Genomic DNA, 27,637 nt, shown 5'->3' on the forward strand with positions numbered 1-27,637 from the left:
AATAAGAAGAGTAGATGAACACAGTGTGTGCTAAAAAGACAGGGCTTTTCTCAGCTATGGCTGGGCTGTGTCTCAGGGAGCAGCTGCCAACACAACCTCAATAACTGGCAGCCCAACGTGCTCACATGAGGCTCTCCTGCCTCCCACTCCTGACTCACTCCTGTCTCTGTGACAAACACTAACACTGTTGGAAATAACTATAGACCCACCTGCCAGTGGCATTGAGAAGGAATTTCTGCCAGTCTAATTGAGGAGGAAGTTCTTGGCTTAATTATAGGAAAGAAAGTACCTGGTTATTTTAAGATCAGTCTAGAAATTGTCAGCTTGCTGCTAATTTCTGCTCTCCACATAATTTGGAGTATAATGCTTCCATGTTGTGAGGTCCTTCCGTGGTCCTGGAGCTATCATCCATCATTAAGATAAAAGTTAATAGGATACAGGTGTAGAGGAGATAATAATAAATCCCTTATCTATACAGATATGCTGCATATTCCTGACGGGAGTATTTTGAAATGTTCATTGTCTAAACTCACACCTCGTGTCACTTTATCATTAGTAGCCCTGATTTCTAGATCACTTACAGCCTCAGCATGTAAAGTCACCACCTCTATCACTGCTACTGTCCTCAAGCTGAGTGGAACATTTCAGGGAATATCTATCACTGTGAAGTCTGGGTGAAAAAATGCTTTGGATTCCATAAAAGTGCCATTGTTTGCTGTTCCTGGGGTCTGTGCTTTTGCTGTTGTGTTTCTGCTTATTTATTTCCTGACCTTTCATTTTATTTTGTTGCATACCTGCATGTTGCTATGTTATTGAAGTGTGAATCGAGAACTTCTGCATTAAATGTTCAGAAGTTGCCCACAAAACTTTGTTTTCTAAATATTTGTTTTCTAAATATACTTCATTTTTCCAAAGACAAAGATATAGTCCCAGCAAAGATGATCCCTCCCCCACCCCCTTTCTTTATTTTTCAAATGAGGTGGAGCTCCTGCCACAGAATTGAAGTTAATTGAAGGTAATAAAAATTGCCTGGAAAAACACAGTTTAAATTTTGAAGGATATCCTGAAGACAAAAAAATCTTACAGTTAAAACATTAGAATGGTTTCAGTGTTGCACTGGGAACGTTCCTCTGTTTCATCTCAACTCTTTTATAAACCAGAAGAGTTTTTGCTGATGTTCTGCCAAACGCATATTTTGCTTTTTCTGAGGGATCTGGAGCAGATCACTGCTCTGGTTGCTGTCTTGGAGTCCCATGCACACTGGGAAGTGGTTTTGGCTCTAGTTGGCTGCTGCCCCTGTAACTGCAGATGGATGCACAGAGGAGGATAATCAGCCCCTGAGTCTGCTGGACCTGGGGAGACCTGGAACACCATGGCAGAGTTTGGGTGTGAGGGAGGCACATCAAAGGAAAATGCAGGTTCCTTATTCCAGCCAGGAGCTCTGGTAAAGATATTTATCCTATGTGATGTAGGATTTTTCACCTGATGGTGTCTCTTTAATCATTTTTGTTCAAACAAGAAGGGTTCCTTGAAGTAAGGCAGTTATTTTTAACCTCTAAAACCAGAAGAAAACATTTCTGCTAAAATCCCCGAAACCACTGTACGATTTAGTAAAGCCTTTGATAACTGTAAAGCTTTTTAATTTGTTTTAATATTTCCTTTTTTCTTTAATTTTCCGTTCGCAATTGGTCTTTATGCTAAAGAAGAAGAAGAAGAAACCTTGAGAAAATAGAAGGGAACTGTTTTCTGTAAGTGGTTTGAATTCATTAGATTTCTTTATCCGTTGCTCACCCCCTCCCTTCCCTATTAGAACAGTTTCTATCTTATGCCACAAGCAAATGTAATTTCTGTTGTTGCTTCTTTGCAAAATCCAATTTGTTATGATGTATTATGCATGCGAGGATAATTGCAGAGGAGGAGTTAAACTGACTGACAGTTTAAAGAGGTGCATTCCTTTGGCTGTGTCACTCACAAAGAGCAGCAGAGAGAAAAGTGGGACAAATTGATGCCCTGATGAAAGTATTAATCTGCTAAGATTTCAGATGAAACAATGGGCCTGCCCTAATCAAGCCATATCCTCCAGAGAACAAAATTATGGCAGTGACTTCTGATACAGAGAAAATTACTACAGCCTCAGCAGCAGCATCAGTGATAATATCTGCCCTATTCTCTGTGTATACATTACTAGCAATTAAAAAGTGCTTGTCAGTACCAATCTTAGCATAAACCATTTTTTCCCAAGAAATGTGAGAGTTTTATGAGATTCTGTATAATGAGTTAGTCTTTTGCCATTTATTTTCATAGGAGGAATAGGATAAAGTATGTAATAATAATAAATAAGAGCAAAATAGCAAGGTAGGTAAGTATTCCAAGTGAAATCTCTTTAAAGAAAATGTGGAAGATTTTCACTGCATATGAGGATAGAGGTTATAAATACAACAAATTATACCTTTGTAATTCTGATGCTGGGGAACGTGATGTATCTATTAAAATAACGGTGAAGTGTTTTATACTTTTTATTTTCTTTAACAAATTGTGGTGGTAAAAAAAGAGCTTTTAAAGTTAAGCTTCTTTTTCTTTTTACTCTTTACACCACTGAACTGCAATTCCTTTGTAATATTTTCGAGATGGCTGTTCTGAAAATATTTGGGCCCTTTGTTTTGGCACCGTTTCCTGAGTCTGTCCCAGGCTGGACACAAACAGGTGTGTGGTGCAGGAAGGTTCCAGCAGGACCCTTTGGTGCTGGAGACTTCATGTTTGAAGCTTTCAGAGTCACTCCCAGCTGCCTGCTGTGGGAAGGGACCCTGCAAAGGATGATTCCTCTGCCCCACTGCCTCACACTGTCCCGCTGCAGGGCTTGGAGCAGGTAAAGGAGTTTATTGTTGGTCTGAACTAGTGACACTGGTCTCTGCAAAACACAGTTCTGCACACAGTGGGAAAGTGAGACTGACCTTTCATAGTCCTTAATTTTGTAGGAACCAGGTTAGACAGATCAGCTCTTCAGATGAACTAACATTAATTTTGAGATGGCCAGTGGAGTCAAACTGGGCAGGTGTGGTGTCATATTGGCTCATTTCTTCAGGCACGTTGCATTTCCCAGTAAAAAGTCCTGTCCCTTTCTACTGAACATCGTGAACTGGGCACTGGAAACTTGCCTGTTACTCCTGGAGCCTCTGCTCAGTGAGTATCTAAATATTTGTGTGTGCAAATCACCCCTTTGCTCATTCAGTCACGTTAACTGTTTGTGGAGCTTGGGCTTCCTGTAACTGTGGAAATCACCCCCTGAACTTTTCACCGTGTCCCAGTATAGAAATTCTACAATCCTATTATGGACAATGTGAGATATGAGAAAAGCAGGTCAGGTCTTCCTTCCTTGATAAACTGGTTGGGTGTGAATGCTACCAGAGAACAGTCTGACATTGATGGGGTGACATTATGAGATCTTCCCAAGAACCTCGAAATGATGGAAACAGGAACTTTTTTTTTTAAATAGAAATGTCAGTGTACTGCCATCTTACTGTCCCAAGAAACACTGAATTTTTCTTCTTTTATCTGAGTTCTGACAAAATCAAGTCTCTGTATACTTATGGACTGAATGGGATCCTATGATAATAGTTTTATCCCAGTAAAGATCAATTCAAAGAAAAAGACCTCACACATAAAAGCCTCTTCTGAGTGCTAGTTAGCACATCCATTATAAATAGAATCTGTTTATTATTTCCTCAGAGTTGTCTTATCAAATCCTCATAGAAATAAGATCTATCTAAACTGTCTTTAGAAATGGCAAACAGATACACAAATTGAAGCAAAGCGTTGCTATTCATGAAAATAATCTTTTTACGGGATATTTTCGTACAAAGAGAAATATTATATTTGGTAATTTCTTTTCAAAGAGACACTTTAGGCTTCTGTAATAAATAGTACTGTTATCAACACACACAAAAGTCAAGTGACTACAAATGCTTATAGAAGTGTCATGTACTTCAGTAACAAATATTCCTTGCAGTCACAGAGTTGTGTGGTCCTGAATAGAATGGAAGTACTCAGAAAATAAAACAAAATCCTTCCAAGTTTTAAGCCTTTTTTGTGCCAGCTACTCCAGCTGGTGAAAAAGTAATGTATAAGTGTTGCATATGTTTCCAAAGCTGATGACCTAAATTTTTAGAGCACTTTTCTTTCCCTCTCTGTTTAGTGAGTGTGTGGGTGCCAAGTGCTTGGAGCAGTCAAGCCCCCAGCTCAGGTGAGAGCACTGCAGCCCAGGCAGCCTCACAAAAAGTCCCACTCCCAAAGGAAATGTGGAAGGATCATTACACTGATTTCTGAAACACTGAGCTGCTGGAAGCCCTCCAGGTGCCTGCTCCTGGCATCTGTGGCCCCCAGCTTCAGGATCATGGATCCACAGAGTGGAGACTGCCAAGGCACAGTATTTCACAGCTGAAAGAAGCATAATTCTCCCTCTGGAGTTCTGGTACTAAGTGTAAATCTTAAAAAAAAAAAAAAAAAAAAGGAAATAGAAAAAAGTCTTGGCTTAGCAGCTCCTTTCCATCTCATAGCAGATGAGACATTGCTCATAAAAATCATCACTGACTTCTGGTGTGGAAATCCTGGTGTACACAGTCATTGAGTAAGGAATCTGGCATACACAGGATACATCAAGTAATTGATTTTAGAAATTAGTAGTGAAATTAATATGCATCAGCCAGTGGTAATTTAGTCCCCATTTAACCACAGTATCATCTCTGGGTATTTTTATTCTTCTGTTCTTTTGTTAGAATGACTGTTTGGACAGTGTAGTTGTTACAGATTTCTCTGTAAAGGTCACTCAGTTGTTCTCACTTTCGGTCAGATAGTTCTTTGTACTATCTGTAAAACCAGGCAGCTGTGAAAGAATTTTGGGAAACAGTTAAGCAAGATCTATTAAGTCTGGCTCAGCCAAGCTTTTTTCACAGTGAAGAATAAGCTTGTTCTTCAAGTCCAGTTCAGGAGCACTGTAATTTCATGATGATTTCTGTAACTGAAGTCAAAACAGCTGTTGCAGGTGGGTCTCATCCCCCCAGCCCACACTGATTTAGACCCTTTGTGCTGCTCTGCAGGATTCCAGGGAGGGAGTTTCCAAAGAAACCCTGTAGGCTGGATGGGATCACAAGTTTATCAGTCAAATGAACTGCAGTGCTCTTTAGGAAGATTCCCTTTGTGGAAGAAGGAAGGAAAGAGAAGAAGACAAGCCAGGCTTGCAGTGGGTTATCCCTGGAATCACAGTCAGGAGCAGGGCAGGGCAGAGCAGTCCCCTTGCTCTCACTTGCAGGTGTTCCATGGAACTTGGAGCAGCCTGGAATGTGCTGTGAAACTCCTGCAGGTCTCTCAAATATCTCCTACCATGTGCCATGCACAATCAGGGCCTCATTCAAGGCTAAAGACTTTTTTCTTCTACTTTGTGTGCCTTTATGATTCATCTGAGTTTATTTCTTTGCTCTGAAATTTATTAAAAGAAAAAGTGCATATCAAAAGGGAAACAGGTTTCACAATGTTGCCTTTGAAGCTTGGAATCTCCCACAGAAACCCGACTGGAACTTCCAGCGTGGTTTGCCCCATGGAGAGCGGGTGAAAACACGATTTGGAGCAGCGTGACAATGGCTGTCATCTCCAAATTCATCAATTAACAAGAAAATCCTTCTGCCCACAAATTCGGCCTGCATTCAATTAGAATGAAGCCGTAACAGAAAACTGGATGGATTAAAGAGCATTTGGTTTTCTTCCTCTCCAGTAGCTGAAATTCAATATAATGCAGCTTTGTTGTTTTGCTTGTGTAGATCTGGTTCCTTGCTTGGTCAGGCATTTCTGTCTCAGCCACCTTCAGCTCCCAGAGTTGCTAGAGCTGCTTGTGTTCTTTTCATATTCTGTATACAATGCATTTGTATTATCTATTGTTTATTCTAAACTTCTGACTTTATTTTGCCAAGGCTATTTGTTTTTAAATTAGTAATTTTCGCTCCCTCATGCAATTCTTCTAAATTACTTTTTGGAGTACTGACTATTAATATTTTAGGTATCTTTGATGTTTTACTTTATAGTCTTCAATTTTATTTTACATTTCACAGGTTCCTAGTTGCAAATAATCCTACAGGCAATTTTCTCACATTGCAACTATTCCTTGAAAGGTATGCTAATGTAGCAAGGCACTTGCAATACTGGGGGTTAAGTTAATCACCCAAAATGAGCCGTATTACTGTCAGTGGTGTATAAAGACATCCCAGAGTGAATTACTAGGCAGACTAGCATTAAAGCTCCTTTATGAAATAACAGAACCTGAAGGTGTGCAGAAGTAAGTATTCCTTTCAGAATCTATTGAGCTAAGGAATCTGGAATTTGTTGTTTCTGGACTCAAAGGTGCCAAAAAAATACAGCGTTTGTGTTTTCATTAAAAAAAAAGAAATCTGCAATATTGTTTGAAAAGCCTTTGTGAATTAAAAAAAATCAAAGTAGTAATTATTGTCTTTATGTTCGTATATTTGCACAGAAAAAGGACTTGCCTGCTCTGCGTTCAAGCCAAGCAGAGCACCCAAATAAGAAATTGATAGATCAAATCACATAATTTAAAATGAAAATTGCAACGATTCTCTTATCCTTAGACTTATTTGCAAGTCTCCAGAAGACATGTGCAATAGACATATGTGTTAATTTATTCATGACATAGTATAATTCCCAATATCTGTTTAGATGGACCACCTGAACACTGTGTTGGAAATGTCCCCTCCCTCCATATCTGGAACTAAGCAATGCTAGCAGAGGAGGTGTCTGGAAAGAAGATGAAATAAGATTTAGTTACATTGCAGGGACATGTGTTTTTATTACAACAAATATGCTACGAAGCAGAAAAGATAGGGAATATACAGAAAAGGTTTATGTGGAACACAGTATTTATTTGCCATGCATATTTGATAGGCCTTCATTAAATACGCAATAGAAATGTCAACATAAAGTGCTGTTTAGATGGTCCTATAAAAACAAACTGCACTGGTATTAGAATTGGAATGCACTAATCTTTGGTTAAATACAAGCCTTATTTGCTATCCAGGAAACAAATGTTTGGTTGAGTGCTGTTAAATAACCATACTTAATTTAATTTGCCCTTCATTTATAAAGTCTGATGGAGTGATACTGTGTCAGTGTAACCAGCACTTTCCCCTGTCATCTGGCTTTATATGGGGTTTTTTCCTTCCTCTCACTCATTGACATTCAATCACTAACAATTATCACCAGCCCACACCTAACTCAAAATTATTTTTCAGTCTTGCTGAATCACAACCAATCCTTCTTGCAAAGAGGAAATAGCCTCCCTGTCTGCAAGGAACGTTTTTGTATCCATACAGCCGCCTGATATAACCATTAGAGATAAATCTATTCACTAGTAAAGTAACATCTGAGATAGGTGCCCACCTTTCTGAGTTGGAATTTGAAACTAAATGCTAAACGTTCCTGAGTTTGGGCATTTAGGTTTGCATTGTTTGTTTGGGTTTTTCTATTTTATTGGTATATACGTGCTGACTTAGGAAGTTATTCCTTTCACCAGATTGGACTCAGGCTTTTAAGCACTGTTTATAATGACGGCTTCTATATACTGAAAATATTCTTCTACAACAAGAACAGGAAAGGTACCTTTAATCAGGATATCCAGTTAGGAATATAAAATATACCATACAGGATTGTCATGCAGATCTTACCTGGACCAGCAGTTTGTAGGGAGCTTTAAATTGAGGTTTGTGCCCTGAAGCATAATAATAACTCTTCCTTACAGCCTTTGCAATTATTTCATTCTCTGTAATGTAATCACAGGTGTTCCTACTGCCTACGAGTCTGGTATTTCGGGAGGAGCATTACTGCACTGTGTTATTAATGTAATAATATTTTTAGAGGTTCCACGGGTGTACAATTTATGTAAAAGCAGCCTGTCTGCACTCTGTGGGTGGGTTTGCCCAGCAGTCACTCAGTGCCTGCAGCGTGGTGCAGAGGCACCCGAGCCAGCTGGGAGTTCACCCCGCGGTGACAGCGGGAGCGAGGCAGCCCCGAGCTGAGCACGGCCCGTCTGCTCTGCCCAGAGCTGAGGGAATCGGGTCCTGCTGGCAGGGCAGGGCACTGCCAGCCCCTCTGTGCCGGGGCTGGGGCTGGCAGTGCCCGGGCACAGGAGTTGAAGCCAGTGTGGGTATTCCTGGGCAGTGCAGCCGTTCCTGTGGACAGGGCAGAGCAGTGCACACCCCCCTAAATCAGTGGTTCCTGCTTCAGTGGGTGGCTTTTTGTTGGGTACGTTCCACCTGAACATTTCCTAACTTGCTTGCTCTGACACTATTGCTGTAATATTTATCATGTCCTCTTTTCTGTCTTGTTTTTTCAAAACCAGCAGCAGATCCATCTTTCCTTGCTTTTGCCTTTAGCCCCTGTCCAGTTCTGCCACGTGTTTCAAGTTGGAGTGACCAGAGCATGTGTGTTATCTCCTTCTCCAGGCTTCACAGTGCCCTCTGTATCTGCCACATCTGGAGGTCTCCTACCTAAAATAAACATCAGTGTGGTGCTCCACAGACCCTGGGGAGATAATGCCACGTGTCTGTGCCCAGGGGTGTTCACAGCAGGTTTCCTGTAGCCCAGTGCCCTCCAGGATGTACATCCCACACACCTTCCAGAGCCACGAGGGAGTTGTGGTGTGCACAAGGTATGCTGGCAAAAATTTCAATTGACAAAGGGTAACTAGAAAAAAAAATTGAAAAATATCAAGAATAACTGATGTCCAGTCATTTTTATATTCCCCCTCCAAATGTTAGTATGCCTTTTTTTTTCCTCTCCCCCTCTCATTCCTGTTTCTTCGTCCTTATGTCCTCTGCCCACTGTGAATCTGACTCTTTAAAAATATGCTTGGATAGATGAAGTATCCTCTCCACTCATTAAAAGCACAGAAGGGTTATGCATCGCTTGTGGTAGAATAATTCAGGGCATATCTTGATGCATGAGAAATACAAAGGAAAAATAACACAAAATTTATCTCATTCAACAAGTTTATTACAGTAATTTATTGCTTTAAATAGCAGGTGAAATAGATACTATGAACAGAGCCAGGCAGATAGAGAGACATGCAAACAGGTCTCTGTACTTTATTGTTTTGGAGAATTGATGAAAAATTATAATCTTTGACAAAAATTCTAATCTTTGACAAAAATTCTAAACTTTTGAGTGGAAAAGGCCACAGGGAAGAAAAAAAATAAAAGACAAAACAGTACTGTATTTAGGGCTTTCATTACATCCTTCATTAAAGATCAGAATGAAAATGCAGGATTTTAATAATGAGATATAATTCAAAATAAATTAGACAATTGGAATAAACACCTCATTAAAATATTGAGATTTGTGTGCTATACAATGACCTTTTTTTTCCCCTCTTTCCAAAATATGGACGTTTTGGTCAATGTGTTGAAGTTCCAAAAAAGCTGTTTTGCCAAGGGAGGCTTTTCTCCCAGCCAAGACTGGCCTGGACTGCCTGGCCCTGGTGAGCAGTGCCAGCTCCTGCCACTGGCAGGGACACAGCACGTCCCTCAGGGCAGACTGGCAGGAACATACCCCTGAGCTGTCCTGGGTGCTTTGGGGAAAAAATGATGTACATTTTGTCACTTTAGAAATTATCTTTGGGGGGAAATAAGGGGCAGTAAAACAAGTGTTAGCACGACAGGAACATCCTATCCAGCAGGCTTTTCGTGGAAGAAATGCATTTCATTGCCTTTTGAAACGACCAGAGACACGGATTTGTTTGCTGTCTCGTACCACAAACACCTCATCAAAATGGTTTGAAGAGACAGGAAAACCATTACCACGCTGAGCCCAAATATGCCCAGTTTCAGCCTGAGAGAAATTTGTAGCCTGAAGTCATAAGCCACTGCAAATAGGTGTTTATAATGGAAGTGCCATCTTAACCTTATCTGGAGTGGCACCCCTGCTTTGCTGTAATATCTCCTCTCCTCACATCTGTGAAATTGTAATCTGTCCTATGGCTGGGAACTGAGGAGATGATGAATCCCAGGGATACACTCTGAAATACCTTAATTTATCTGTACCAGGTTTTTACTGACATATAGAAAGGGAAGGTGAGCAGGGGGCGAGGGGCTGATGTCAGACAGATGAGTGCCTCAGACAGGAGGGGGAGGAAGGGAAACAGGGTGCCAGGTGACTGTCTGCATCATCACCACATTATTTTATAATACCTCAATATTTCTTCCTTCTCTTGAGCAAACATGCAAAAAAAATTGTTCGTGATGTTTGAAGGTTTAATCTGTAATATTTGGTTTTCAGCCTAGTGGACCTACAAGCAAGTCAGTGTAGGACATCCTAGTCCTGCTAATGAAGATGTTATCTCTGGAAACTTTCTGCATTGCTCAGCACTGGTGCCATCCAACTGCCAAATAGTGGTATGTGCTACACTGATTCCTTGTAATTAAAATAGCTGTTCCATTTCTGCTTCTATCAAGTAGGCAGGAGGAGAGAGGCCTGGAATGCTATCTCTGAAAACAGGCATCCTAAATATTTTTGTTGTGTGACCACCTAGTTATTTTTCTCTTCTAAATCATTTGTTGCCTTACCTGACCTCTTTATAAATTGGCCAGTTGTATCTTTTCTCATATAAATTATCTTTAATGGTCCAACAAATTAACTTGTTTTTCAGACTGTTTTTATGTTTCTACCCATTAGCTCACAGTAATGTTCAAGGAGATGGGATTTGACTCCTTAGATGTTTTCTTTCAAAATTATGGTTTTTTTCCCATTTGAACAAGAACACAAGTATAGTGGAGGTACAAGTGATGTGAGCCTTGAAAGAAGTCAGGGTTTTAACTTTGGCAGAGAAAACTTTGACTGAAATAGTATCTCGTGTTTTTACCTGGGTGAGAACAAAACGAGGTAGAACTTCAGTCCTGCTGTCAGTCTGCAGGACTGTTCAGACTAACCTGGTGAAACACTGGGGTTTTTAATCTGCAGAAGAAAGGAATTGACATAAATTTCTGCCATCCAAAATCACTAAGTTTGAACTTCTCCACTTGCCATATCTTTCTGTAGGCAGTTTTCATTTATTTCATATGTATAACAGAGCTGTGGAATGAAGGGCTCTCTTTTGGACAGAAAGCAGTGCAGCACCTACCCAGCCCTCTGGCCTCATTTTCTCAAAAATCACCCTCATTAATACTCTGCTTTCTCCTTGTGACTCCTTCTGGTTCTCCCACAGCTCTGAGTGCTCTTATTCTGGCTCAGGCAGATGCAGAACAGCCAGCAGTGATTTCTCAGCACCTCACATTATTCACACTTCTGCTAATTCTGGGAGCTGGGTGACTGTGAGGCCTGGATTTGCCTGTGGGTGTGGAGTTCCTCAGTGGCTGCAGCCAGGCAGCGTGGGCAGAGGGGCAGAGGCAGTTCCTGGGGGGGGGTGCCCATGTGCTCAGGGCTGGAAACGTGGAACTCACAGCCTGTGGGAAGAGAACAGTTGTATTTCCCACACATAGATGACAGTTGTACAAATAATGTGTAATTGCAAATGCACTATCCTCGTGTATATTTTTCTGCCATGTGAAATAGTAGATATTTTGGAAAACAGGGGAAGTCCTAAAACAGAGCGAGAGACAGAGAGAGAGATTGAGACATAGATATAAAATCGTTTTACCTTTCAACCAAATCTAATTGTCTGGAACATTCAGCACCAAAGTTGCAATTCATTATTTTCACAAGGATCTGTACAGACTCTTTCCCATATTGTATCCTGTAGCAGTGTTTGCCTAATTATCACAAGACTGTTTCAAACTGTTTTGATTTTCTTCTTGGTAGTGAATTTTTTATTTTTTAAATTGGCATTACAATTTCAGTTCTCTTCTTGCAAAAATATGTGACTGCCCTGTAAATAATGTTTAGATAAGCTGGTTGCTTATCTGAAATGACAGTTTTTCTAATACTTGTTAGGACACTTTAGAGTAACTCCAACACAGAATTGCCATAAATATTTCCCATCCTATTTTCTACGTGTCCTGACACTCTTGTGCTGCATATTATCCAGATGTCCTTCACTACCAAGATAATTCTCTGAACAGCTCCAGCAGTGCTGGAAATGCCACCTGAAATTGGATGACAAGAGATAATTTTTTATTTTCCTGGTTTACAATAAGCTGGGCCCTCTTTGGCAGAGAAACAAATGAAGTCAGAGACTTTTCTCAGCTGCTTGGCTGGCCCGTGGTTGTGTAGCCCTAAATACCTTTGCTGTTTGCTCTCCCAGCCCTTGGCACAGACTGCAGCAACATCCAGGAGCACTGGGTGAGTGCCAGTTGTAGCCACCCTCTCCCTTCCATGTCCGAGTGTCTCTGCAGAAATCTTTGTTTGAAGGAACCCAGTTGGCTGGTTCCTGTCAGTCTGTCTCGTGTTTCACAGTCTCAAGTTATTAGCTAAGAAGATGCCAGACCTAGAGGGGTCCTCTGCAGCAAAAATGTAATCAAATTCACCTCGGTTGATTTCCCTCTGAACCAAAGAAATAAACACACCAGAGATCCAGGAAAGACAATCCTAAGAGCCTTCAAAATACTTTCATAGTTCAAAGTACACAAACCTTCTGCTCTGTCTGGATAGACACAAAAATCTGAGATACTGAGTCTTGATTTCTGATTAAATTTGTATTCGGTAAGTAAATCTTTAAAGTTACAATATATATGTATATTAAATATATGTAAATCAGACCGGTTTGCCTTAGTGAAGCTAGGGTAAAAACATTCTTTAGAAGCATAAACCATAGGAACAGAAACTGAAATGGAAGCATTCATTGAAATTCATGCCTCTGGAATTTATACATTTATATAACGAGTTTGTTGTGGTCTTTCGTATTAGTGAGCTAAACTCTCAAGTGTGCACAGATGACACGCTGCCCCCTCCCCACTCCCCCCACCCCCTCCTTACAACAGTAATTTTAAGTAAAAAACATCTGCTTCTCCCTAATGGTTACTTTTTAACTACCTTGTGTGCTCTAATTCTTTTGTTGAGAAAGTTTGAGGTTTCCAAGAGCAGTTGTAAACTGGAAAATCAGTTTGTGAGCTAGAACTGAACTCAGAGCTCAGGTACTGATCTCAGAAAAAAAATTTACCGAGGGTTGTGGGGATTTTGCTCTTTCAAGAAAATGACTTTTAAGACCTCCAAAGATGCAAAATTATTTCAGAGACGTGCATTAGTGGTAATCAGTGTGTGCTGCTGTGGACCGAACTTCACAAAACTCTTTCAGCCTTTCCTCTCTAACTGTGTAAATGTGAAGTAACAATAAATCTTGCTGACAATTGCTGCCAGTCTGTTGGCAGTCAGTGAGCTGCAGTGGGAACAGCCTCGTGCACAATCTGTGCAGCACAGCCAACACCCAGTAACTATCTCCCTAGTTTCTCCTGTGACTTAGAGAACATGTCATTTTTCCCCAGTGAGCAGCCTTTTCGAATGCTGAATTAGTAATATTAGCTCCAAACACTACTAATTTGTCAGCCAGGCTGTGTTTTTCCCAATTGTTCACAATGGGGTCTGATAACTGCTTTGGAGTGCAGCAGAGCAAAGATGAAAATTCAAAAACTTCTGGAAATCATTTGTATAAGGCATAAAGAAGTGGTGTAAAATTCTTTTTTGTTTTTAACATTAAAATAGGAAGAAAGTGTCTTAAAAAAATTGAAAGTAGGAGATTTTCAACCCTATCCAGTAACAAACTTGAATGCACGCTGATATGGAACCATATACATAAGTGCTGTGAAGAAACAGAGCTAGAAACATGTTTAACAATATGAAATAGTTCTTCAAAAAAATGTATTGTCAGGTTCTCTATGTTTTTGGATTTTAATGGCTAACTTGAATAATATTTATCCAAAAGAGAGGAAACCTCTCTACCAAAAGTCACAAATTTCTATTTTATATCATGGAATAATTGCTTGCATACAGTTTTCATTGACATCAGGACAAAATAGTCACGTACCATATGAACCTGAAAAGCACAAATGGATCCGGGTTGAGAGTCTCATTTTTCTAATCAGCTTTCCTATGCAATTCTTACAGGCAAATGCACACACCCCCCTGTATGTGAAGCCATACACATATAGATAGATAGACTTGTATCTAATTTTCATAAATACATAGCATCAACCTTAAGTAAAAACATGACATTCAACAGACAACAGAGATTTGCTGTGGACTTCAGAAAATTTAATTCAGCTCCTTCCCTTTCATGAATTTCTTTATTTTCAATTCAGGCTCAGTCAAATGCAGCATGTGGGTGATATATAAGTAGGGGTTGTTACAGCTGAAACTCTCTGTTGTTTTCCACATTGCAGGGTTCACACCAGGTCAGTATTGAGCTGATTGATTTGGCACAGGGAGGGAAAGGGAACCACTTTGGTGGCTGGGAAAAAGGTGTAGGAAGTGCTTGCCAGGATTGTTTAAAAGCTAGAAGGAAGCTTGTGAGTCATTTGTGGTTATCCAAGGAGTTTTGTCCACATCTGTACAGCACTGCTTTGCAAGGAGAGAAACTGTAATTTAACTGAGGAGTGGATGGCATGGTAGGAACACTGACTGCAGGGAGAGCAGATGTTCCCGAGGAGCTTTCTTATCTTTGTTATCTGCACTCCCTGGAAGGTTCCTCTTTCTGCCACTCATTGCTCAACTGGGCTAATGAACCTCTGCCAATCCTAAAGCAGCCAGAGAAGTCTGGTCTCTCTCCTGTCTGCAACTTGAATGTCCTTCCTAGTTTTTCAGCTGAATCATTTGTGGATTTTCATACAATTTGAGGAACAGTTTCCGTGTTGCCTTTCTGTGCTCTGAAAGATGTGTTATAGGGAAACTTGTAATGTAGGAAAACCTTTACTGTTTCCCTGGTGTATCAGTGTTAAATGAAAAAGAATACACTGGGAGTGAGGACTGTGGGGTAGGTTCTGTTCTGTGAGTTATCACTGATTTTCTTGCCTCTAGGCCTGTCACACAAATAGTTTCAGTGCTATATAAGCTGAACATCTAAATCCATTTTCGACAACTGGCCTGACTAACATCCACAGATCTCACAAAACAGTGACTCAGGCAGGTCCCTAAAGATCTGATGGTCCATGGGGAGGAACATTGCCCGGGGATTGTGGAAATAAAATAAATTTCATTGCTCTTTGAAATTTGTTCTGGGGTGCTCAACATGAGTTCCCAGTTTTGTCATTAGCCTTCCTGCACCCACTGTGCATGTCTCAGAACTAACACAGTTTGGACTTACAGGTTTTTTGCACAGTTAGCCAATATTTTTTAAAACGCTATAAGATCCCTCCGTGAAAAATTCTGCATAAACAAACGTACTACCCCTTGCAGAATATATTAGATACTGTGTTTCTTTTATTTTACCTGAATTTTGAGAAAGAATTAATGGAATTATTCAGCACTAGCTGAGCTGAAGCAATGATATTGGTGGTAAGAACTGCTCCTGTGCAAGAATGTTATGTTTTTATTGAAGTGAGTCTTCTGTTTTATGCTAAGCAGTTGCCCTGTGTTTTAATTCCCTCATAAAGATCACAAAATAAAAAAAGGAGGAAAAAAAGGAAAACAGAAGAGTATATGCCATAAATGTTATGTTCATATATTTTTTCCCTACAAAGAAAAGGAAATTGCTGGAAATGTTGATTTGTTTTAAACCTTTCAACAATTGGAGATTATTGAAATACTAAATTACTGGCACACAAGAGAACTAGATGATTGTTGTTCTACATTTACAACACAAACCAAATGATGTCTCAGAAAAAAACAACTGCAGCAAATATTTTGAGTCTTAATTATCAGGCTGAAAAGGCTGATGAACAAAAGAGGGAAGGGGGGATGTGTGGAATTGTGAACAGAAGGACAAACACGTTAAAAAAATTTTTTTAAAGCCTTTGTCAGGCTCAAAAAGAGAAACAGACTTAATTATTATTTTCTCTTCATTCCATTTTGGGAGCTTTATCTGAAACTATAACTTACAAAGAGCAATTATAAGCAAATGGCACCCAGCATGAATACTTCTCTGTGATTTGATTGTCTCATCCTTGGCTCTTACATCAGCACAGTGATGTGATGCCCATTGGAAACCAGCATGACTGGAAGTGTGGAAGGGAAGCCATGCAGTGATTTAAACCTATAGCTTCATTTATCTGCTCCATATGGAATTGCAACCTGGACAGTAGTACCAGTCCATTAAAATGAAGGGCTTATTCCAGTGGCACCTGGCTAGATTAGTTAAAGTATTCTGCAGTTCATGGAGAAGAGCACAGAATATGGAAATAATTTCCTAGAATAATCCAGAGAATTACTTTATGTTTCTCACAGAGATCGCTGGGGAAATAATTTAAAAGCATTTTTAAATATCTTCCATTTTCTATTATGAGCCTTTGGATTTCCACAGTTTGAGAGAAGTGAGGCATTGTGGCTTAAAAAACTAATTGCAAAACATAAAAATGCTCAAGACTAATGGAACAAATCAGACAGAAAAAAAGATTTCCATGCAGAAAGATCAGTGTTGGAATGGAAGCTACAGATTTTACGTGTCTTCCTCTCAACATCTTCGTTATACGTTCTCTTTGTTCCTGTTAGCTTACTAATTAGCTGTGATTTTTTTTAATGCCCCTTACACTGGGTTAATTTTGTCTTACTCAACAGCAGGGGTTTGTGTAATAATAATTCACATAGCAATGTCAATGATTAAAATCCTTTCATTAACATGGTACCTTAAAGATAATGAATGTGAAGCTTTTAGCTAACCCAATCTCTAGGCTCAGAAAGGCAGTTTCTGCAGAAAATAATAATAATAAAAAAAAATCCTTGTACAGATTAGCTTTTGCCAGCAGAACAAATGAGATCTTTGTTTGGGTCTATTACAAACACAAAGTCATACAAATCAAAGAGCATTTATTATGAATACAGTGATGTAGGATGCTTCTCTTGACAAAAGAATTCTAATAATGTACTTGAAGAATGCAGAGCAGGCGTTCAGAAGTGCTAATTTTCTGGCATTTTTTGTAGACAGCATTGTCAAGGCACAGATAATCAGCTGGGGGGTCAGAGTGCCTCGAGCTGAACGTTGGCAGAGATGTGGCAGAAGGTGCTGTGGGTTGGCTACGTCACTTCTCTGCAGCCCCTTTGAGAATTTTAAACAGGTTTATCTGTCAGGATACCAGAAGTGAGGCTCAGTAATTAGGGACACGAGATAAATTACCATTTTGAAAAGTTTTAATAAGTACTAGAACAACTGTTCTACTGAATTTGCTGTCTTTTCAAAAAAATACCCTTTCACCCATGTTCTAATGATTCTTACGTTTCATTTTTGCTAAGTGGAAAAGATGTTTGCTGAATGAATTCATGCACATACAAATACTATAACTGATAAAGAAAGGTGCCTTAGCAGCAGCAGCAGCAGGGTAACACCATTGATAAGATCAGGAGCTCTCATTCAAATCAGTCACAGCATTGTCCCCTGTGCTTTCACTTCTGTAAGTCAAGTTGTCATTTTGAAAACTAATATATAGTGTATCTGTATTTTTTACCATCTCATTGTACTAGATACCTGGTTTTGTTTTAATGTCAAATAACATTTTTACAATAGTCAACTAATTTACTTTATTAAATTCTAGCTTTAACAGATTTATGTGAAAACTAGGAAAAAAAACCCCTGACCCTGACATCACCTTTTCCAGTTAAGAATGTAGAATTTTTGTACATTTAAAACTATGTTTTCCCAGTGCAATGGACACTTCTAAATCTCAAGTTAAGGGATCATGCTGCAAAGACTCAAGGAAATCCATGTCTTAAGTACAGATACTGTTGTTGAATTCATGTGTGTGCTTGCTAAGCCTCTGCTGTGCTGAGGTTTTTAGCCATTGATCAATAGGAACAGAATTCCTCAACAAATGAGCTCAGCTCATTTTCAGTAGGTGATGGCCAAATGGCTCTTTGAGATTGTCTCTCTGCTGTGCCATTCACTCAAGTAAGTAATTCAGGAAGGAGGGCAGTGGATGGGTAGTTAGTGGGAACACTTACTGCAGTTGTAGCTTCTCTGTGATTTTCCTGTGGATAATTTAATATATTTTTGTCTTTAGTGCATTGCTGTTCCCATTGCTCTCATAAGCACAAATAATTGCTTCCATTTTTTAAAGGAAAGAAAGCAGACGATAGCCCCCTAGAAAGCTGAGTCACTAAGCTGGCTACTTAAATTAATATAAATATGACTAAGTAAAAGTTTCATCTGATAAAGGCATTAATATGAAAGCTGAAATAAATGCTTTTGTGTGAGACTGTCAAGACAAAGCTTCGGGGTTCGATTTGCACAGCAAGATGCAGAAACTGTGAAAATCCTTAATCTCATCTCTGTAAACAAAAATGGACTGTATCTTGTTACTTTTTCTCGTATTTTGGCTTACAGGCAATAACAGCCTGATAAATTTGGTTCAGCTGGGCAGAGTTCCACACACTGTGGAACTTGCCTTAATAGCTCTCCTCTCCAAAAAACACCTGCACTGATCCATGTAGGTTCTTATTTCCCAGAATGCCTCACAGCCTGCAAAAGTGAGAGGCAAACCTTGTTCTCCAGATAAAACCAGGCTGCAAAACAGGGAGCAGGCACAGCTTCCCTGAGCTGCCCAGGTGAGGGCTGGTGCTGCCTGGGTGCTCTCAGCACTCTGCTGCTGCCTTGGACAAGACACATTTGGGGCTGGGACTTGCACAGTGATGTGGCATCGTGCTGGGACCAGGGGAGAGTGTCAGAACGTACGGGAAAAATGTTCAGGCATGTGGGGACTGCAGAGGGAAGGCGTGCACAGAGCAGGCACAGAAAATGCTTCCTAGACTGTTAGTAATGTCATTAAATAGCACAGAAGGAGTTCATTGTCCCTGATAGGGTCAAATCCATGTTTCTGTTTAGGCAGAGACAATTAAAAGACTGAACCAAACCCTCGGATATTCTCCTGCAAGTCTACTTTTAAAATGCCAATTTGTATCGGTTTAGTATTTCAGTAATATTTTCTAGTTCAGTATTTTGAATGTGTTTGGGTTTACTTTTATTATTTGCTTTTATTAAGTACTTCTTCCAGGGATTTAATTTCAGCTCTGTATTTCACTGATTTCCTCTTCTTTTTTTCCATTCTGGTATGTAATACTCCCCTCACCCTTCCAAAAATAATGAACTTTTTCTCATCAATAAACCTTTTAAGAAAAGAATGGGCTCTAATGGATCAACATCCAGACCTCCATCTGTCCTGGATGAGCTGTGTTCAACTGAGACACAGTTACCTATCAGGAGATACCTGCTCCAATATCTCTTTTAAATCATGCTATGCCAATCATTTCTTATTGAACTGAAAAATGTGTGTCTTATAAAAGTTATCATTTTCTTTTCAGCCTTTAGATGTGAGAGTGTATCCTCTTCAGTAAAACCTCCTAATAAAAAAACCAGAGCTGTTTTTCCTATATATATATATATATTGCCAGATTCTGATAGACATTTCAACTATAATGGCAGGTGGAACAGCATACATGACAAAAGAGAGAGGAAATCAAGTGAGATTGAGTACACACAACTGCACATGGATTAAGGAGATATTCTTCCCCCAGGAAATATTTTTGAGTAGTTCATAGCTTTATGAATGGGGATCATTCTCCAGTTACCAGAAAGACATCGAAACAACTTGATTTTTTTAATTTTGTTTTTTTAATTGAGAAAAAGAAATAGTGAAGCAAGTAAATAAAAAATAGCTGCAGAAATTGAGATAATTGTTAGTTTTGGGGCTTTTTTTCCTGAAATGTCTGGTTGGGGTGTTAAGGGTTCTAAGTAGTCCTGATTTTGTCTGTGATAGAGTTAATTTTATTCATAGTGCCTGGTGTGGTGCTGAGTTTTCAATTTAGTATGAGAATAATGTTGATAGCACACTCATATTTTAGTTGTTGCTGCGTCGTGTTTATTCTAAATCGAGGATTTTTCTGTTTCCCATGCTCTGCCAGTGACCAGGTCCAATGAGCCAGGGGGGCACACAGTCTGGCCAGCTGACCCAAACTGGCCTCAGGGATATCCCATACCATGGAATGCCATTTTCCATACCATGGAATGCCACGTTCCATAGGCAGGAAGGCACTGGCCAGGAGCCCCCACCTGGGAGAGGGGCTGCACATTGGTTAGTGGGTGGTGAGTGACTGTGCTGTGCTGCACTTGTTTCTCTTGGGTTTCATTCCCCTCTCTGTTATTATTAGTATTGTTGTTGTTGTTGTTGAATTAAAGTGTGTTTTTGTTGACTCAGATCTCCTCCCCACCCCAGCAGGGCAGGGCAGTGGAGCAGCCCCGTGTCACTCAGTTGCCAGCTGTGGTTAAATCACAACCTGAGTGTGTTGGGCTCTTGTGGCCCTGTCTCATGGTGGGCTTTACAGGAGGCTCTGGTGCAGCCAGCACAGCACTGGCAATCCCTATTGCCTGGGCTGGGATTTCACTGGCAGTCCCTATTGCCTGGGCTGGGATTTCACTGGCAGTCCCTATTGCCTGGGCTGGGATTTCAGTTTGGTTTGCCATTTGCAGCAAGGATAACCTTCACAAGGAAGTTTGTGGCACTTTTTTCTGAGCTCTGTCTCACTGAAGCTCATTCTCCCCAGCCCACAGCCACAGCCTACTAGTCTGGAAGAGCACTTTTACACGTAATGAGAATAGTGAAATCATGCCAGGGAAAATTAATGGCCAGTCCTTTCTCCTGGCCCTGTAAAGACTGTGACCTCAGCAAAGCTGAGTCAGTGTTCATGCTGCTGCTACTGCCTGGAGCTGTGTAAGTTTTCATACTTCTATAAATTTTGTCCAAGGGAAACATATTTATGGAGCCAAAAGCCAATAGATGTGTAGATCAGGATTTGGTCTCACAGGTCTAAAGAATAACAGCCTGTGTGTGATATAAGCAGGTATTCTGTCAGCCCAGTCTGGATCTGTCCTGGTGGCAGACCTTGCCTTTGGTGACACTTCACCTCTTTTCCCCAGGGTATGGAGGTTGTAGCTCAGTTTGTGATCTAGAGATATCCTAATTCCAAACAGAGATTATTGCCCCATTCTGACAGACTTTGGAACAGCTAAACTGAAATGCTGAGAGGAAAAGAAAAAGAGATTATAAAAAGAGATTGGCACAGTAAAGTGTTCTTGATTCCCTAACAAAAATGTGAAGCTTCCTGCTTTGTGGAAGAGAAACACAGGACAGACTATAATTCCTTAGAGTAACCATTCTGATGTGTAAAACATTTAACTCTGAATCAACTCTCTGCTGTCTCCAGTAGGGAGAACAGTTGCATACAGCAGAAAGGTCAGGTTCCAAGATGGAAAAGCTCCACTCTCCAAGTAAAAAAACTCTGAAAGTATTTTGGAAGGATTGTTTAATTACTGTGGCTTTTACCTTTAAGAGAAAATATCAGATGTATAGAATTCCTCTCCAAACAAGAGTTTCTATTGCAAATGCTAACTGGTCCTTCAACAATTATTTGAAAATGGCATCATCTTAATATTCGACAGGAGTTCAGATTTTGTGTTTGCAAACTCTCTGTACTGTAGGTGGTTTTTTATTTTCATTGTTCAGAACATCTCCATGTGGTGAAGAAAGTAGAAGCAGAGATGACTGGCAAAAATTAATACACAGTCAATACAGCTTTTGTGCTGCAACCTGTGCTCCTTTCCTTACTATTCCTCAAAGAGTGAGATTCTTAGGGGTTGCCTGATTACTACACTATGGTTTAAGTCATAGAAATGCAATCCTCTGATTGTCAGGTGATGATTTTATGCCTTCATCTTGGACTGGAAACTGAACAGGAGTCCATAATTAACTGATCATTGCAGAATTAGATGGCATTAAAGTGAATTTGTTTTAATAAGCTGTACTACTTGCCCAAATGAAGGCTCAGTGTTTGAAGGACCTCTTGAAAAGAACAGGGAATAAGCTCTGTACCACCAATACCCTTTCTGTTAATGTTACTGATTTAATTATCTATGGTTAAAGAACGAGAGAAATGTAGCTGAGCCAAATATGTCTTTAAAAACATAATAATGGCAATTGCTGCATATCTTTATATCAGAATTGGAAAAAAAAAAGAGAAGGAAAGATGAAAAAGCACACTTGTTAGAATTTCTTATGTTCAAAACAGTATTTTGATGTGGAATTCACTATTGGCTGTTACAAATGCTGGAAATGCACGTGGTAATACTTAACAGCCTTGTTACCACATTGGTGAGCAAGGATTTTATCCCACAGGCTCTTGAATTCACTGCCACACCCATTGGCCATATTCCTGCCCCACAATTCCTGTCTGTCTTGATTTCACATGGCTAGAACAATTTTTGGGGTTCATTTACACTGCTTTTAATTTGGCTGGGTAGGTCACCACCAAATCACAGGGATGACGTGTTTCTGTCTTCTTCTGCACTCCTGGCTTTTTGTGGTCCCCTGTCATAATGACCCCTAAGGTAACCTGAGTCTCTCCCACAGAACACTGCAGAAAACTAATCCACCCTAACTTAGAAACCCCTTTAGGAAAAGAAACAAGTTCCAAGGCAGTGAGTTACGCTACTTGAGCTCACAATTGCACAGATTACTCATCCTGACACTCGTGAACACAAAATGGGCACATACATTTGTGCAAGGGAGATGGAATAAGGCATGGGAAAGATATAAATAGGATATGATCTGCTTTTAGCATACATCCTGCCAGCAACTGCTTTATTGGTTCTACTCCTCTCAGTAATTTTCAACATCAGTAGGTCGAATTCCAGAGCAGTGTTTCAGTTATATTCTGGTGAATGATATGATAAATCTGGGAGCCTCCTCTTGAAGAAAGTTAAAAATCATATCAACTATGAGCTTTTTCTAAATGTATTTAGGTACATATCTGGATTTGATGCTATCTGTGTTCATGTCAATACAGAGCATGGTAGATGATTTTATTGCAGAATGTGTTACTCTGAAACAACATTATTTCACATCCACTGAGTGGTACCAGAGTGGTCTTTGCTTTGCTGCAGTTAAATGGTGGTGGTGATGGTGCAGTGATGGACATGAACACAGCAACAGAACAAAGGAACATGTAATTCATCCAGAGTGTAATGAATGCCTGAGAATTTGACAATAACAATTGGAGAGTCACCAGGGAAGCTTGGCACGGTGAAGTGCGGTGAATCAGGATGATCAAATGATTTTATTAGTTTGCTTTTATTAGTCAGATCTATTTTCATTTCTTTAATATGACCAGGGAAAAAAGAAGTAATTGTAATCAGTTTATCAAAAACAACCCTGGCAGAGAGTATGCCACTGGTAACTGGATTTTGTTCTAACTGAACACACTATGTTTTGACTAATCTTCAGCATCCAGGATCATTTCTCTTAAAATGTCAGGAAGATGAGTCAGAGTAATAGTTTATTTGTTTTGTTTTGGTGTTATATTTAAAGTAAGCTCGAAATATGCTTCAGAGCTGGCCTCATTGTTTCCAGCAGACATGGGACAGATAAAGCTTAGAAAACTGAAAAATATCTCAATTTATCTTCAGACCACCAGCTGAGAGTCTATCATGGGCAGTGACAATCTAAGCTTTGCCAGTGCCCCTGCCCTATCCCCCTGCCACATGAACTTCACCTAAAATAATCACACACTCAGTGGGAGAGTGGGGATTCTGTAACTGTGAGAGCTAATGCCCAAGGCTCCCCCAAGCAGTGATGAGCAATTATCATAAACTATTCCAAATTACAGACTGAAGGCACAGTGATGGAGACTTTTGTAGACTGGACTGAGACAATTACCAAATGAAGGAAAATATTATTATTTTAGGAAATGTAACATTTTAATACATTGTGAAAAATGATGAGGGAATAATAAATGGAGGGCATAAAAAGAGCTAATAATAAAAAGGAGCTTGGTGAGAAATCCCGCTGTCATATTTGCATTTACCCTGAAACTAATGCCGTGCACATTTTTGAATGCAAATAATTCACATGAGGAAGCAAAATGAGGATGTTAATAATCATTTTTCCCTTAATGAGAAGCTGTACTTTGATTGAAAGGAGCTTTAAGGTGGCCTAAACTAGGCCTAACAAAGGAGCTTTTGTGAGAGGGGTTTTTTTTGAGACTTTAAAGGAATGAGTTAGAATAATATTCTGTCACTTAAAATCCCCAGCATTAACATTGTTATCACAAATCTTATTCCAAATTAAAAAAGACGTGTTAGGAAAATTATTCATTCCATATGGGATTTTCTTTTTCACTGTGGCTATTAACTTAAAATGCTTTTTCTTTGGGGATCAGCTTAAGTTTTTAGGTTCCTTTTCTTTTTTTTTTTTTTTCCTTTTCTTTTTATTCCCATTCACAAAATAGATTGTTGTATTGGCTCCTTATCTCAGGACTTCCACACCAAGGTTCTGGGTTGCCTTCCTCATTCTTTTACCTGGTGAAAGCTTGTTAGTCCCAGCTGGCTTAAATGGAAACTGGCCTCCTGAAAGTGGCCTTCTGAATTGATTGGATTCTTCATCTTGTTAGTGCTGCAGAGAAACAGTCATGGATTTCGTATGAAAGATTTCATGAACTGAAACTAGGTTAATTCAGGTTTGAAAAGACCATTCCCAAACATCAGGAATATGGAAATGCTGGACTAGACTGAAGGCACTTCACCACTGTTGGCCCTCACCTTTTATCCATTTGTGGCAAACCCCAAGTGGATATAATTCTATTAAGTTAAACACCCCTCCTGTTAAAAGGAGGTGAGCCAGACTGATTCATCCCTGCATGGCCTGAATCTTGTCCCTCTCCCCGCCAGAGGAGGATGGGATCGTTCTCCATGAGCCATCACCAGGGCACTGAGGAGCCAATCAACCCTCCTTCCCTGTCACCCCATGGATGCTGGGACACAGTGTTCGTGTTTTCCACGAGGAATTCCTGCAAGTAGCATTTGAGTTGTTTTTGTGTGTTTGTTTTCAGCAGGTATTTTGCAAACAGCCTGTGGGCTGTGTGTGCTCTGCTCTGCATGTGGTGTGTGACTGATGGCTGCTGTGCCGTGTGCCGCACTCGCTCTGCCACTGCACCTGTGCCAGCAGAGGAATGCAAGATGAATATGATGAAGCAAATAATAGATAGGAGCAGTAGAAGAGTCCTGGTCTTCAAACTGCCCCACATGGGCTGCCTGCCCCTGGAGTCCTTCCTCCTTTTTAGCTCACATGGTGTAGGGACCTATAAGTCCCTCTGCACTACATCTGTGCAGGCAGCCACTCTCTTCCAGCCACCATTCTGTGTCAGGGAGACTTATGCACGTTTTCAAGTATAAAAATCCTCTCAAGGTTCATATGAACGTTTAGATGGACTCCAAGAGGACAAGTAGAATGTGGCTCACAAAATCAGAGTAAGTTGCCACTAGTAATTGTTCCCTGCAGTGGCCGTGGAGCTGCAGTGTGCATTCACAGGGTGGAATTAATATTGCCTGTCATTAGGATACACCATTTTTCTTATATTGCCCTTAATTGCTTTGATTTGATGCTTCTCATCACTCATGAGCTGGCAGTGGCACGGCAGGATGGATGTGTTTGTGACTCGGGGATTGTTGTTAGCATTTGACAGAACCAGTCTGTGAACTGAGCTGGGGAATGGCCTTGGCCCCTGCAAGGCTGAAACTAAGCAGGGACAAAGTTCAGAAAGTGCAATTAATTTTGTTCTGCGTGCCAACCTTACACACTTAAGTAATTTTCTGTTACATGTTTATAGGTTTTTAACACCTTCCACATTGGCTTGGTTAATTCCCCTGAACGATCCATGACAATAGATTGATGGTAATAATGACTAAAGATTCTAACATATTTTTTGATTAAAGAAGCATTTCTTTAATGCTGAGGTTTTTTCAGGCTCTTTATTAATGTTGCAGCATGATTGTGACTTCAGGTTGATCAGCCAGCAGTTGTCATCTCTGATGGTGCCACGCTGCCATTTTTCTCCTGTTGCGCGGCATTAACTCCACAAATATTCAGATTCAAACACACTTGGATTACTCAATTAAATCTTAGCCAACTTTGAGGATGGCTGATGATCAGTCTCGGGAACAGCTTCCCAATCATCTGAGCAGGCCCTTATTTAGGGCCTGATCCTGTGCCAGCCAGCCTGTCCTGAGCTCGGTGTGTGAGGTTCGTCCCTGAGGTGGTTTGTGTGCACAAACAGGGCTGTAAATCACTGCTTCACTGAGGCCCTGCACCGTGCAACTAATGAAATGAAATGATTTGTCCTCTTTTAGGGTCGTGGCTATTTGTTTCTCTTAACAAGTATGTGTGATTTTTATGGGCTAGTTTCTGATTATGTGTTAGACTTGGAAAAATATTATTTCATGTGGCTCTGAAGCTGTGCTCCGTAACTCTTTTCAGTTATATTTTCTTAATGGTGGTATAAGATTTCTTCTATTTGTGGAATGGCTTCCCTGGCATTTGACAGCTTTTACTTCAAGTTTAATAGGTTACAGGTTTAATAGTTTAATTAAACTTTCTAATGTGTGCTCACAATGCTGCACATATTGACTGAGTTTTTCATGCAAAAATATATAGAAAAATAAATCATTGTACACAAGAAAGAGTAGTCTTTAAGTAGATACATAGATAAATTTGTAAACTATTCTGCCTGAAAAGAAAACCAAATGCAATTCCTCAGTTTCATTTTGAGGAAAAAAATGCATGTAGACACTATTTGCCTTTTCTGAACAAAATTATTTGTAGCACACGCATTCAAATGATGAGACAACTATAGAATTTTTAATATATATTTATATTTTTTCATATGCATATGTGTTGTGTTATTTTAATTGAAATACTGGTGTTATAAAATGTACCACGGAACTCTATATTGGCTGGTATTATATAAAGTTTTTAAAAAGCGGCTCCAACAAGCCTTGGATTCCTACTGTAAAAAAAATCCCTGGAATTAATCTGAACCTCAAAAATTGCAATCAAAAGAGCTGTGTGTGCGTTGAGGATTTTGTTATCAGCCACGATTTGCTGTCCTGTGGCACTGGAGTTTCTCTCACTCTGATTTATTGGCCTGGCTGTTCCTGTGCACAGGGACACCCTGCACTGCTTTCCCAAACTTGTGGCAGGGAGCTTTTCGGTGGAAATATGTCTAGGAATTTATCACACACGCTACTTGTGTTTGGATTCCACTTTATGTCCTTTTCCACAACTTTTGACCTTTTATCTAGGCTATTTTTCTCTCTCTCTCTCACCCCCTGAGCTTTGTCCCCATAAGACTTGTGAAGTTTTATACTTTCAGATCTCCAACAAAGAATAACAGGGGAGGCAGAAACAATCGGATGAAATGTCACGGATATAATCTAGTCCCACAGAACTCTGATTTATGTTTACTTACTCTTTAGTTTTCAAGTATATATGACTTTTTACACCTCTTGCTTTACCTTCAGCAAGTAAAGATAGATCCATGACATATTTGCTAATTGCAAATGTTGTTGCAGGTTATGCCACCGGAAAACTGATAGAAGCTTTATTTTCTGAGCTGAAAGCAAATGAGTGCAACAACCACAGGCACATCTGGGGCTGCTCCAAACTGGTATTTACAGTTTATAGTTTATTAT

At 39.9% G+C, this 27,637-nt stretch overlaps 1 long non-coding RNA gene across 1 annotated transcript; it reads left to right on the forward strand.

The window, feature by feature from the left end:
* Positions 1 to 1,699: 1,699 nt before the first annotated feature.
* On the forward strand, positions 1,700 to 27,612 carry LOC116791118. The gene is made up of 6 exons (XR_004358611.1): positions 1,700 to 1,748; positions 6,099 to 6,158; positions 8,399 to 8,704; positions 10,330 to 10,445; positions 12,302 to 12,498; positions 27,518 to 27,612. It is a non-coding gene; the product is annotated as an uncharacterized LOC116791118 (long non-coding RNA).
* The last annotated feature ends 25 nt before the right edge of the window (positions 27,613 to 27,637 follow it).

This window comes from Chiroxiphia lanceolata, chromosome 9 (genome assembly GCF_009829145.1).
Source record: "Chiroxiphia lanceolata isolate bChiLan1 chromosome 9, bChiLan1.pri, whole genome shotgun sequence".
Lineage (NCBI taxonomy): Eukaryota > Metazoa > Chordata > Aves > Passeriformes > Pipridae > Chiroxiphia > Chiroxiphia lanceolata.